Genomic DNA, 11,945 nt, shown 5'->3' with positions numbered 1-11,945 from the left:
TCGTTACGATTTTCTTTGGTATCTTATTTTCTACACTTGGGCATTTGAAGCCATTCCTCGCCTCAAACGACAACAAGTGAAGGACTACCCGAGAAGTGTCTTTTCCAAGAATGCTTAGATGGTGGCATTGAAAGAAAGCAACACTAGATTGAGTGTTGATCTTTTTAACCCTCGCTTTGGAAGAGGTAAGCCTTAAGACATGTATATAGAATAAACTTGGTCATGTTTGTTGGATAATGTCCAACAAGTATGACTTTGTTGCAACAAGTTACTAATACGTTGGACAATGTCCAAAAAGTATGACACACCGTTGCAACAAGTTACTAATATGTTGGACAATGTCCAACAAGTATGACTTTGTTGCAACAAGTTACTAATGCGTTGGACAATGTCCAACAAGTATGACTTTTGTTGCAACAACCTAGTCATCTGTTGCATTTCATTATTTAGGACCATTTTAATATATCTACTTTTTTGGTGTAGGTTGTGCACCCGTGGCTTGTCCCGACGATGCGGGAGTTGGAGATGCCATTCCTTGCTTCCTTTGAGCCACTTCAATATGTTCTGATAAAATGATTGAGGGGATAAAATTAGAATTGGTGGAGTGACGGCCATGAAAAGGAATCGGTTGTGGTAGATGTTGGTGGTGGTGGTGTTGTTCTTTGGTGGTCGGCTACTTTGATGACGTTGCGGCAGAAATTGCCGGTGAAAAAATAATAGATGATGATGTTGATTTTGGTAGACAAACTCCAATTGGTGGTGTTGTTGGTGGACAAACTCCAATTGGTGGTGTTGTTGGTGGACAAACTCCAATTGGTGGTGATGTCGGTGGACAACTCGATTGATGGAGATGTTAGTTGTGGCGAATTTGGTGGTAGATTTTCCTTTGTTGGTGCCGACACATCGAAATGTTCTTGTGAATGCACCTATTGCAAGCGGCGAATGGATGATTTGATAAAAAATGTTGAGGAGTTGGTGAATGCACAAAAAGACACAAATTACGCTTTCGAGTTTGTTATCCAAGAGGGTGTCAATCCATCCAAGAAGTGACCTCACCCTATACTCACTATTCGCATTCGCAAGAAGGAAAAGCAATTTCAAGGCGATTCTTGATGTTAGGTCAAGGAAATCTTCTACACCCCACAAGGCAATTCTTGTTGTTGATCTAAAAAAGGTAAATGTGTATAAGCGTGCGGATGCTCAAAAAATGAAAAAGCTTGAAAAATTCGTCAATGCCAAAAGAGCAAGGGTACGATGTATTCATTGCGTGAATTTAAGGCCGATGACTTCGGGATAATGACAAGCATGGAAAATTAGTGGTGGCCGATGTAAGTTTGAAAACAACAATTATTTTTGTTGAAACAAGTCTTATTTTGGTTGTATTAGTTGCAACAAGTTATATATTTGTTGCAACGAGTGGAACACTTGTTGCGACAAGTATTGGTCTTGTTGCCGACAACTACTTTAGTTGTTGGAGATTGTTTACGGCGGTTGGGTGAAATAGACCCAACTGCTGTAAGCAATCTCCGACAACTAGGAGAGTTGTTACAACAAGACCAATACTTGTTGCAACAAGTGTACACTGTTGCAACAACTCGGCTTAGTTGTTCAAGTGGCCGACATTCCTTATACTTTTAATGCGGTATGTTGATGAAATTATGCTCTTAATGCGTGTGAGGCAAAGCACCTTCACCGAGCACTATGCTTCCACGGATATAATCTTGGATCTCAACTTCTACAATATCATGCTCAAAGCGATACACGAGTTGTCGGATGAAAGCACACGGCGGAAGCTATTCCATTCAATCAAATGCTTGATGATTTTATATGGGATGATGATGTTATCGCTTACTGTAGAGGTACTGTACCAGCCAAAGGTGGTCGCGAGTGGGTTGGTGCCAAAAGGGTGCTTACTATCATGAACATAAATGTCAGACAGTTTGTCACCCTGGAATTCATAATTGAGGAGGGGGTGATAAATGTTTATGGCTAACGTCCCAAAATCCAAGTGGATGAGTTCTTCATCCACATCCGGCCGATCATTGAATTATGGCGAAACTATCGAAGCAGTGGCATGTTTGAACGCTTGCACAAAAGTTTTCAGCGAAGCTTGGAAATTTGTCTTGAAGGAGAATCTCCCCATGATAAGCTAATGGCATGCGGATCGTATTCACTTGCTTTTATTGAGCATTTGCTTACGGCACTAACATGATGAAGCCCGAGACTTTATTGTGCGACAACTCAGTGGCGAGGATGCAGTGGCGGTGGGCAGTGGGTGTGATAGACAAAGTTTTGGAGCCCTGAGCTGGCTGTTTAACAAATTACTACCTGAACAATTTTTTTTGTCCTTATTATTATTTATGAATGTTGTTGCAACAAATGCAACAGATAGTACGATAGTTAAAAAAGGTGCAAAAAATTACTAATCTACTAATCTGTTTAGAAAAGTTGCCTAAATGATTGCAACGGTCATACGATTGTTGAAGTTACTAATGTTCCAAAGAAGTTACTAATCCGTTCCAAACAAGTAACTAATCTTAAAACAAGTTACTAATACATTGCATTAGATAATACATTTGTGAAAGAAGTTGCAACAAATAACAAATGCATTTCAACAAGTTATTAATTCGTTCCAACAAGTAACTAATCTGCTGAAACAAGTTACTAATCTGTTGCAACAGCTCATACAGTCGTGGAAAGAAGTTGCAACGAATTACTAATCTGTTCCAACAAGATACCAATCCGTTCCAACAAGTAAATAATCTGCTGAAACAAGTTACTAATGCGTTGCAATAGATCATACGATTGTCGAAAGAAGTTGCAACAAATTACTAATGCTGTTCAACAAGTTGAGAATGCTTCAACAAGTAAATAATCTGCTTGAAGCAAGTTACTAATGCATTGCAACAGATCATATAGTTAATGGAAAGAATTTGCAACAAATTACTAATGATTGTAGTAGATATATATCTTGATCAATAAATATGATTGATTTCCATTGTTTATCACTAAATGGGGGTGAATCAAGAAGTTCACATCAATTCACTCAATGATCACTCCATTTAGTGCGTATATGACTTAATTGATCATCTATCCTGACCCAAAACACCATGAAATTGCTTAAGTATATATACTGATCAATAAATATGATTGATTTTCATTATTTATCACTAAATGTGGGTGAATCAAGAAGTTCACATCAATTCACTCCAATGATCACTCCATTTGGTGCGTATTGGACTTAGTTGATTATCTATCCTGACCCAAAACACCATAAAATTGCTTAAGTATATATAATTGTTATACCCTATTTTAACCTAAGTCAAAATAGTTTACAACATCCGGGTAATTCCGGGGTTATTTAAAGTTAAGGAGTCGCCACCTAATTATTTATGGTGAATTAGGGCACCTAAGGTTATTAAAGTCATTTATTTAAAGTTGATTTTATTTTAAAGTCTACGAAACCAAAAAAGATTCTAAAGATGACGGGTTCAACTAATCTAGAGGGAAGGTATTAGGCATCCTCTAAATTCCATTAACAATGGTTAACCGACCGGACTAACAATTAATTAGGCTAAGTGTAAATATAATATTTTAAATGTTTGGAAAATGACTTGAAAATGTTGCTAAAGTTATAGATCTACAAGAATAGTATTTAAATAGGACTTATAGGGATTGAGTAAAGGAATTTTGAAACAGTATTGTGTGAACTTAAAAAAAAACCTCTTTAAGTTTCTAAGAACAAACTTGAGCTCAAAGTTAAACTCACACCATAAATCATTCTAGAGTTGAAATGTTTGGTTGGCAAATCATTTTACTATTTTTTTAACCATCGTTTCAATCGTTAATCAGTGACAAAATCTATGTAATTAGCCAACTTTGGTGGGAATTCCTGGTTAGACTAAATGGGTCTCTTAAGTCATGAAATATATACGCTCTTTTATGCCAAAAAAGGGTACTTTTGTATTATAAAATAAAGGGAGTACTCTATGTGATTAAATAAAACTTCACTCCTAACCATGAACCCAAACTTGAAATAGACCCCAAAACACACACATCAACATTTATACATAAAGATTTAGATAGGACAAATGATAAAATGAAAATGAAGAAAGACGCCATGGGCATCCCCAAGCAAACTCGCTTGTTTTCTTGTTGTCGCATGAGGTTAAAGAAGGTAGAGATATGATGACTCTATGTTGGTATGAAGAGCCTTGTATCAAGACTCCATGTTGCTCCAAATGTGTACATGTAAACAAAGACGAGAAGGAAAATAAAGAATTAGAGAAATAAATAAATCTCAAACATAAGGAATTTGTAAACTAAGGCAAATCTGGACTAATATTAATTCTCAACTATTACACGCATACATTAACAGTGAATATAAATGTAAGATACAACAAACATTATGACTATTTAAACATTTATGTAACACATACCACTCTTAAAGGTTTCACACATGGATATGATTTTAGGATGTAAAAATAATAATTTGAAAGTCTTGATTTCTAATAAAATTTGCATCTACCAAGTACACCTGGTCTCTAAACCATAATGTCTACAGTGACAAATTTTAAAATAAGCTTTACGGTAAACTTTAAGCATGGAATCATATTTTATGTTTGAATAAAGTCAAGGGTCAACAAAGAAGCACCTCAAATATCCATTAGGCTACATTTAGCATTTAACTTGACATTCAAATCTACAGAGCATAACAAACTTATACATGCTAGCCATATTTTACGTAGATCTAGACTTGACCTTTATTGGAATAAAGAATACTTCTTAACAATAAACCTAAAAAAAAAAAAAAAAAAATACCAAAGCTGGACCTCAAATAGATATCTATATTAAAATAAATTCCTAATATCATGACAACATCTCAACAAAATTGATAGAAACAAAAATGCAAGACTCAGATATCATCTAGCTAACGTGCACATATTAACCAACAACATTATTTACAAATTAAGTATGGCGCTGATACGTATTTGTAGAGATGATATTTTAAACAAAACAGAAAAAAATAAAAAATAAAATATGCATCCATATTTAATGTGAAAGGAGATGGACTTGAACATACTAATTTCTACCATATTAAGAACACGAAATTAAATCCTAAGATTTCGTAAATAAACATAGCATAAAAAATAGCCTAACAAATGCAGCAGATTTTGTACTCAGGTTGTAAAAAAAATAAAAAAAAATAAATGAACAGATCTATGACATAATTTCTAAACTAACACACGTTATTAACAAGAGAAGAAGTAAAATAATGGTTTCGGATTATTACCTCTTGTGGGTGCAGTGAACTGGACGACGATCTAGATCTACTCTCCTTCGAATAAAGTCGAAATGGACAGAGATTGAGGATGACAAAATGCTAAAAATTTGTTTTAGTATTAGTAGAAAAATAATAATAGCTTGAAGGAGAGAGTTTTTCCTCGTTTCTTGCCCCCCTTCTTGGCTGAAGAGTTAAAGATGTATTTATAGGAGTAGAAAACTAGAATTTGTGATTTTGAGCGGGATTTCAAAGTTGAAGAAATCTGTTTGTTTTGAACGTTGGTGGTGGCAGATTTGACAGATGCAAGGACGAAGAAAAGCTTCACCCTTTGTTTGTCTTCTTCTATGATTTCAAAGATCTTGTGATTTTTTTGCAGAGATACTCTTCCATGATCTTTGACTTGTGATGAGAGAATTAAAGAGGGAAGAGAGAGGATTCAAGTGTTCACACAAATGGAAAAACAATTTCTGGAAAAGGCTGAGAAAGAATTGAATTTTTGTCCAAGAGAAGAAAGGAACAGAGAGGGAAAGAAAGAGACGTATGCCTTTTGTATGGAATAGGAAAAAGGGTTAGAAGACAAGATGCAGCTGCTTGTTTTGAGATTAGGTTTAGAAAAATTAAAATGTATATGCATTAGTTGGGCTTCAGCTAATTGGTATTTTACTGGGCTGGCCTTATGGTTGGGCCCTTCATTTCAGCTGGTCAAAAAGGAAAAGTGGGTTGATAATTAAGATGACCAAATGGGTCAACTACAAAGTTTTGCCTAAATTGGCCCATTCTTGTTTAGAAAATCGTTTTCCTTATATTTCTTTTGGCTTTTAAATTAGATCAAATATATTATGTAGTAGAAATAATAATGATAATAATAATAATAATAATAATAATAATAATAATAATAATAATAATAATAATAATAGATTTCGAAATTGGCATTAATATAATAATCTTGTCATTAGTATATAAAATATAAGTAAGGTAATAATAGAGTAAAAATATTATCTAAGTTATATCTTATGATCAATACATAATAAGTAAGTAGCGATGTACGACATATTAATACTTAACAAAATTAATATAGCAGTAGAAATTATAATAAAATAAAGGTAAAATAGGATATTGATTTATTGATTAGAATAGAGGAGGGGGAAAATTGGGTGTCAACAATAATGATCAATAAATATGATTGATTTCCATTGTTTATCACTAAATGTGGGTGAATCAAGAAGTTCACATCAATTCACTCCAATGATCACTCCATTTAGTGGGTATTGAACTTAGTTGATCATCTATCGACCAAACACCAAAAATTGCTTAAGTATATATAATGATCAATAAATATGATTGATTTCGATTGTTTATCACTAAATGTGGTGATATCCATTGTTTATCACTAAATATGGTGATTCCCTTTATTGATCACTAAATATGGGTGAACCAAGTAGTATCTTGCAGCGGATGTAGTATTTGTTGGAGCAAGTTTAGTATCCGTTCTGTTAAAGTGTTGTATCTGTTGCGAAAAGGCCCAGGTAAGTTGTTGAACAAGTCCTTACTCTTGTTGGATAAAACACAACAAGTTACCCATTTTATGTAACAAGTCACTCCACTTGTTTGATTTCCATTGTTTATCACTAAATGTGGGCGATATCCGTTGTTTATCACTAAATATGGTGATTCCCTTTATTGATCACTAAATATGGGTGAATCAAGTAGTATACATTTTGGATGTAGTATTTGTTGGAGCAAGTTTAGTATATGCATTTTGCAGCAAGTGTTGTATCTGTTGCGACAAACGGAGTAAGTTGTTGAACAAGTCCTTACTCTTGTTGGATAAAACATAACAAGTTACCCATTTTATGTAACAAGTCACTCCACTTGTTTGATTTCTATTGTTTATCACTAAATGTAGCTGATATCTATTGTTTATCACTAAATATGGGTGATTCCCTTTATTGATCACTAAATATGGGTGAATCAAGTAGTATACATTTAAATGGTTGTAGTATTTGTTGGAGCAAGTTTAGTATGCTGTTGCGTGCAAGTGTTGTATCTATTGCGATCGAGTAAGTTGTTGAACAAGTCCTTACTCTTGTTGGATAAAACATAGCAAGTTACCCATTTTATGTAACAAGTCACTCCACTTGTTTGATTTCGATTGTTTATCACTAAATGTGGCTGATATCCATTGTTTATCACTAAATATGGCTGATTCCCTTTATTGATCACTAAATATGGGTGAATCAAGTAGTATCTTTAAACGTATGTAGTATTTGTTGGAGCAAGTTTAGTATACGTTACGACAGTGTTACATCTTTATTTGCGTAAAAGAAGAGTAAGTTGTTGAACAAGTCCTTACTCTTGTTGGATAAAACACAACAAGTTACCCGTTTTTTACGTAACAAGTCACTCCACTTGTTTGATTTCTATTGTTTATCACTAAATGTGGCTGATATCCATTGTTTATCACTAAATATGGTGATTCCTTTATTGATCACTACGTATGGTGAATCGAAGTAGTATCTGTTAACAGATGTAGTATCTGTTGTTAAAAGAAGGTTAGTATCTGGCTTGCAAAAAAACCGTAAATATGGTTGCTTCAGTTTAGTACCCATTTTCTGTAACAAGTCACTCCACTTGTTTGATTTCCATTGTTTATCACTAAATATGGTTGATTCCAATTTTTTATCACTAAATGTGGCTGATTCCCTCTACTCAATAATTAAAACATCAATTCACTCCGCTTGTTAGAAAAAGCCCAACTTAGTTGCATCGGCTTAAAAACTCCGATTTTTTGTAATATGTTCAACGACTTACTAGTTGCCGCACAAATCTGTTACTTGTTCGATAAAACCCAACAAGTTACCCATTTTTACGTAACAAGTCACTCCACTTGTTTGATTTTCATTGTTTATCACTAAATATGGTTGATTCCAATTGTTTATCACTAAATGTGGTGATTCCAATTGTTTATCACTAAATGTGGCCGATTCCCTCTACTCAATAATTAAAACTTGAGTCACTCCACTTGTTAGAAAAAACTCAACATATAACTTAGTTGCATCTCGCTTAAAAACTCCGATTTTTTGTAATATGTTCAACGACTTACTAGTTCTTTAACAAGTCACATTACTTGTTCGATAAAACCCAACAAGTTACTGAGTTCTTTGCAACAAATTCATTACTTGTTGGAAAGCGTACAACAATTTATTAACAAGAATATATACACATTAGTGATTTGAACACGAACAACATATCATATAAACCAAGTTCATAATCACCAACAATATAAATTACCATGTTAAGAAAGAATAACATTAAAATGTCATAAAGATCCAACAGATAACTATTATTACAACACAATGCAATCTACAACTATGGAGCATTTCGGCTTGGACATGTTGTTTTTCATGTGCCAACCTGTTTTGCATAAGGAGCATTTGTTTTTCCGCATAACCTCTTTGTCCACCTTCTTCCGTGTTTGCTAGAACTTAAAAGCTTCACATCCCTTGGCCACCACTTGCACTTCGATGTTCACATCTAAAGCAATACACACTTCGCGAATTGAATGACATTCCTTTATAAAAACTCGTTTCATCATCTTGAACATGGTCGGACTGTGACGATTGTGCGGACACGCGGTGTATTACTCACAAGTTCGGGTATAGGGATCGACTCACCCCACTTCCGGGGCTTCGCACTTCCATTATCCGGAATATCTTGTTGGTCTTGAGCTAAATTATGGTTCTCGACCGGCTTCCAACCACGTATACCCTTAAAATGGGTCTAGCTACATCTTTCAAATAAGTACGCAAACGACTCGATCGGTTATCTTAAAAGGCAAGACACTTTTGGTTTTCAAAAGAGCTATGCATGTAAGTGATGACAAGGTCTTTGGTTCACAAGTTAATTCACAATAGTTAATGATTAAGTTCACAAAATCATCAAACTCAACATCTCTTGGGACGATCATCGCTATCGTCTCTAACATGTGACTACCCTTCCATCGCCAAATATATCGATTGTTCACCTCGATCCATTCACCATGGCAATCAACACCTATTATTATTGAGTCCCCCATTAATGGTGCTCGAAATATTTTGTTTTAAGAAAATCGACCATGACCGGCGCAAGTCAAAGGCCACTTAAATTTATAATTAAGTTAATTATTGAGTGGTTTTTTCATAAATTTTGGACCCCAAAGTAGTTAACTTAATCACAATTTTGAGCGGCCTTTGAGCTTGGATGTTGAAAGTACATCACTAGAATTACAATGCTTGAATGTCAAGTGTTGAAATTACTCTAGGTAACAGTTTTGACCACCCCAAGCCCAAAGGCCACTTAAATTTATGATTAAGTTCATAATTGAGTGGTTTTTTTCGTAATTTTGGACCCAAATTAGTTAACTTAATCACAACTATAAATGACTTCTTGGAACAAATAACCGACTTGTTGCAACAAGAAGGTTACTAGTTGCAACAAATGACTCGCTTATTTGTTGGAGACAAATTTCGATTTTGTCTCTGTCTCATATCAAAATGGAACAACTATATGACTTGTTGGAACAACTAACGTACTTGTTGCAACAAGTATGTACCTTGTTCCAACTACTTGGTAACTTGTTGGAGACGGGTTCAGTTTAATCCGCTTGATAACAAAATGCAACAACTAAGTGACTTGTTGAACAAATAACTTATTTGTTGCAACAAGTAGGTTAGTAGTTGCAACAACTCACTTATTTGTTGGAGACAACTTTTCCGCTTTTTGTATGTTTCATAACAAAATGCAACAACTAAGTGACTTATTGAAACAAATAACATACTTGTTGCAACAATTAGGTTACTAGTTGCAACTTGATTCACTTATTTGTTAGACGACCAGCTCTCTATTTCATCCAACAATTGTAAAATATGTCCAACAATAACGTAATTGATGCGGCAAGTATCATACTTGTTGCAACAAGTAACTCGGTTGTTGGAAAGAGTAAGACTCTCCAATGATTTCACGATTATTGATAAAGTACAACGGTACATGTTGTAAATTATTTATTCACATTTTTTGTAATTGTTGCAACGATTTACTAATCATTGCAACAACTTTATAATTTATCAACAACTCAGAAACACTAGGACTACAACGGTGATGCAAAAAGTTCGGAAGCTCTTACACAATGACTTTAGCCGCAACAATCGATCGTCTTCTTGTAACTACGAATCTGGGAAAATCAGCAAAATAAGGCAACTATACCCAGATGAACAATTGAAAGAAACAATATTGTTTAACTTACCAATGGACCCGAAAACACTTATGAAGTAATGCCAGTGCTACACCAATGACATTCAATCAAAAAATTGTAAAATCAGATGATTTTTTTTTCTTGAGCAATGGCGGATAAAGAAGAAGAAGAAGAAGAAGAAGAAGAAGAAGAAGAAAGCGGGGGCGGACCAAGAAGAAGAAGAAGAAGAAAGCAGCACGAAGAACAGATGGGAAGAACAACAATGGAGGAAACGGCGCCGAGGATTTTTTTTTCCGATTTTTGTATTTTAGGGTTTATAGTGGTTGGGTCAAAATGTTAAAAATAAAACTTTAGGACAAAGTGTTAAAAGTAAAGTTTAGGGTCAAAGTGTTAAAAATAAAACTTGAGGACAAAATATTAAAAATAAAATAGAGGGCCAAAGTGTCAAAAATGAAACTATCATTGGGCAAGTTAAAACCCCTTAATCACTAATCAAATTTAGTCACCTCTACTCAATAATTAAAACTTGAATCACCTTCCTTCAATTTTAAAACTAAAACATCACCTATAATTAAATGCCCCGGCTTACCTCCTCTTGAGCCTAAGTTCTTTCTCTTGCTGCTTCAATTGGGATGCCAATACTCTACAATCTTCCTCCATATTATCCTATTCTTTAAGAACACAAAAAATAGATTTAACCTTTAATTCAATTAATGTTTTTTTTTTTTAAGTCATTTAGATTTTCAAGAAACTTATCCCAACTACCATTAAATGAGATTGAAAAAAAAAACTAACCAGTTCGCTGGCGGCAACAGCGAGCAAGGTGGTGAGAAAATGCGAGAAGGGTTTTGTGTATTTGTTGATACAGAGCCCGTTTGAAAAAAAAAACTATTTTTTAAGTGCAAAGTTATTTTATAAATAAGTTTAGAAGTAAGGGTAGTATTGTAATTAATAGAAAATATAAGGGATAAAAGGTAAAGTTATTGAATTAAATCAAAATGGCTTTAACGCCCAAAAAAAATAAGTTGGGGCTGAATTCTAAAGGCTTTGGCTTATTTTAAAAGACTTTTTAACTTAATTTAAGCTGATTTTTATTTTATCAAACACTCAAATAAGTTAAAAAATGGCTTATAAGCTGGTTTGACCAACTTATAAGCCAATCCAAACGGGCTCATATTTAGGATTTTTGATCGCATGAGGTCAAAAATCTTAAGTCAGATTTGACTAATTTTGACTAAGATTTTCGATCTCATGTGGTCGAAAATCCTAAATAATTTTTTATTTTTTTATTTTTATGTAATTAGATATTTCTAAAATTAATTTATTGTAAGTTTTAATTTGTTCTGAAAAACATTTCGACCTCATGAGGTCAAAATGATATTTTTCAATTTGTTAATCGACCTCGTGTGGTCGGAATCTGTTAAAAAAATT

This window comes from Lycium ferocissimum, chromosome 5 (assembly GCF_029784015.1).
Source record: "Lycium ferocissimum isolate CSIRO_LF1 chromosome 5, AGI_CSIRO_Lferr_CH_V1, whole genome shotgun sequence".
Lineage (NCBI taxonomy): Eukaryota > Viridiplantae > Streptophyta > Magnoliopsida > Solanales > Solanaceae > Lycium > Lycium ferocissimum.
Note: the sequence above shows the minus strand (reverse complement) of the source record.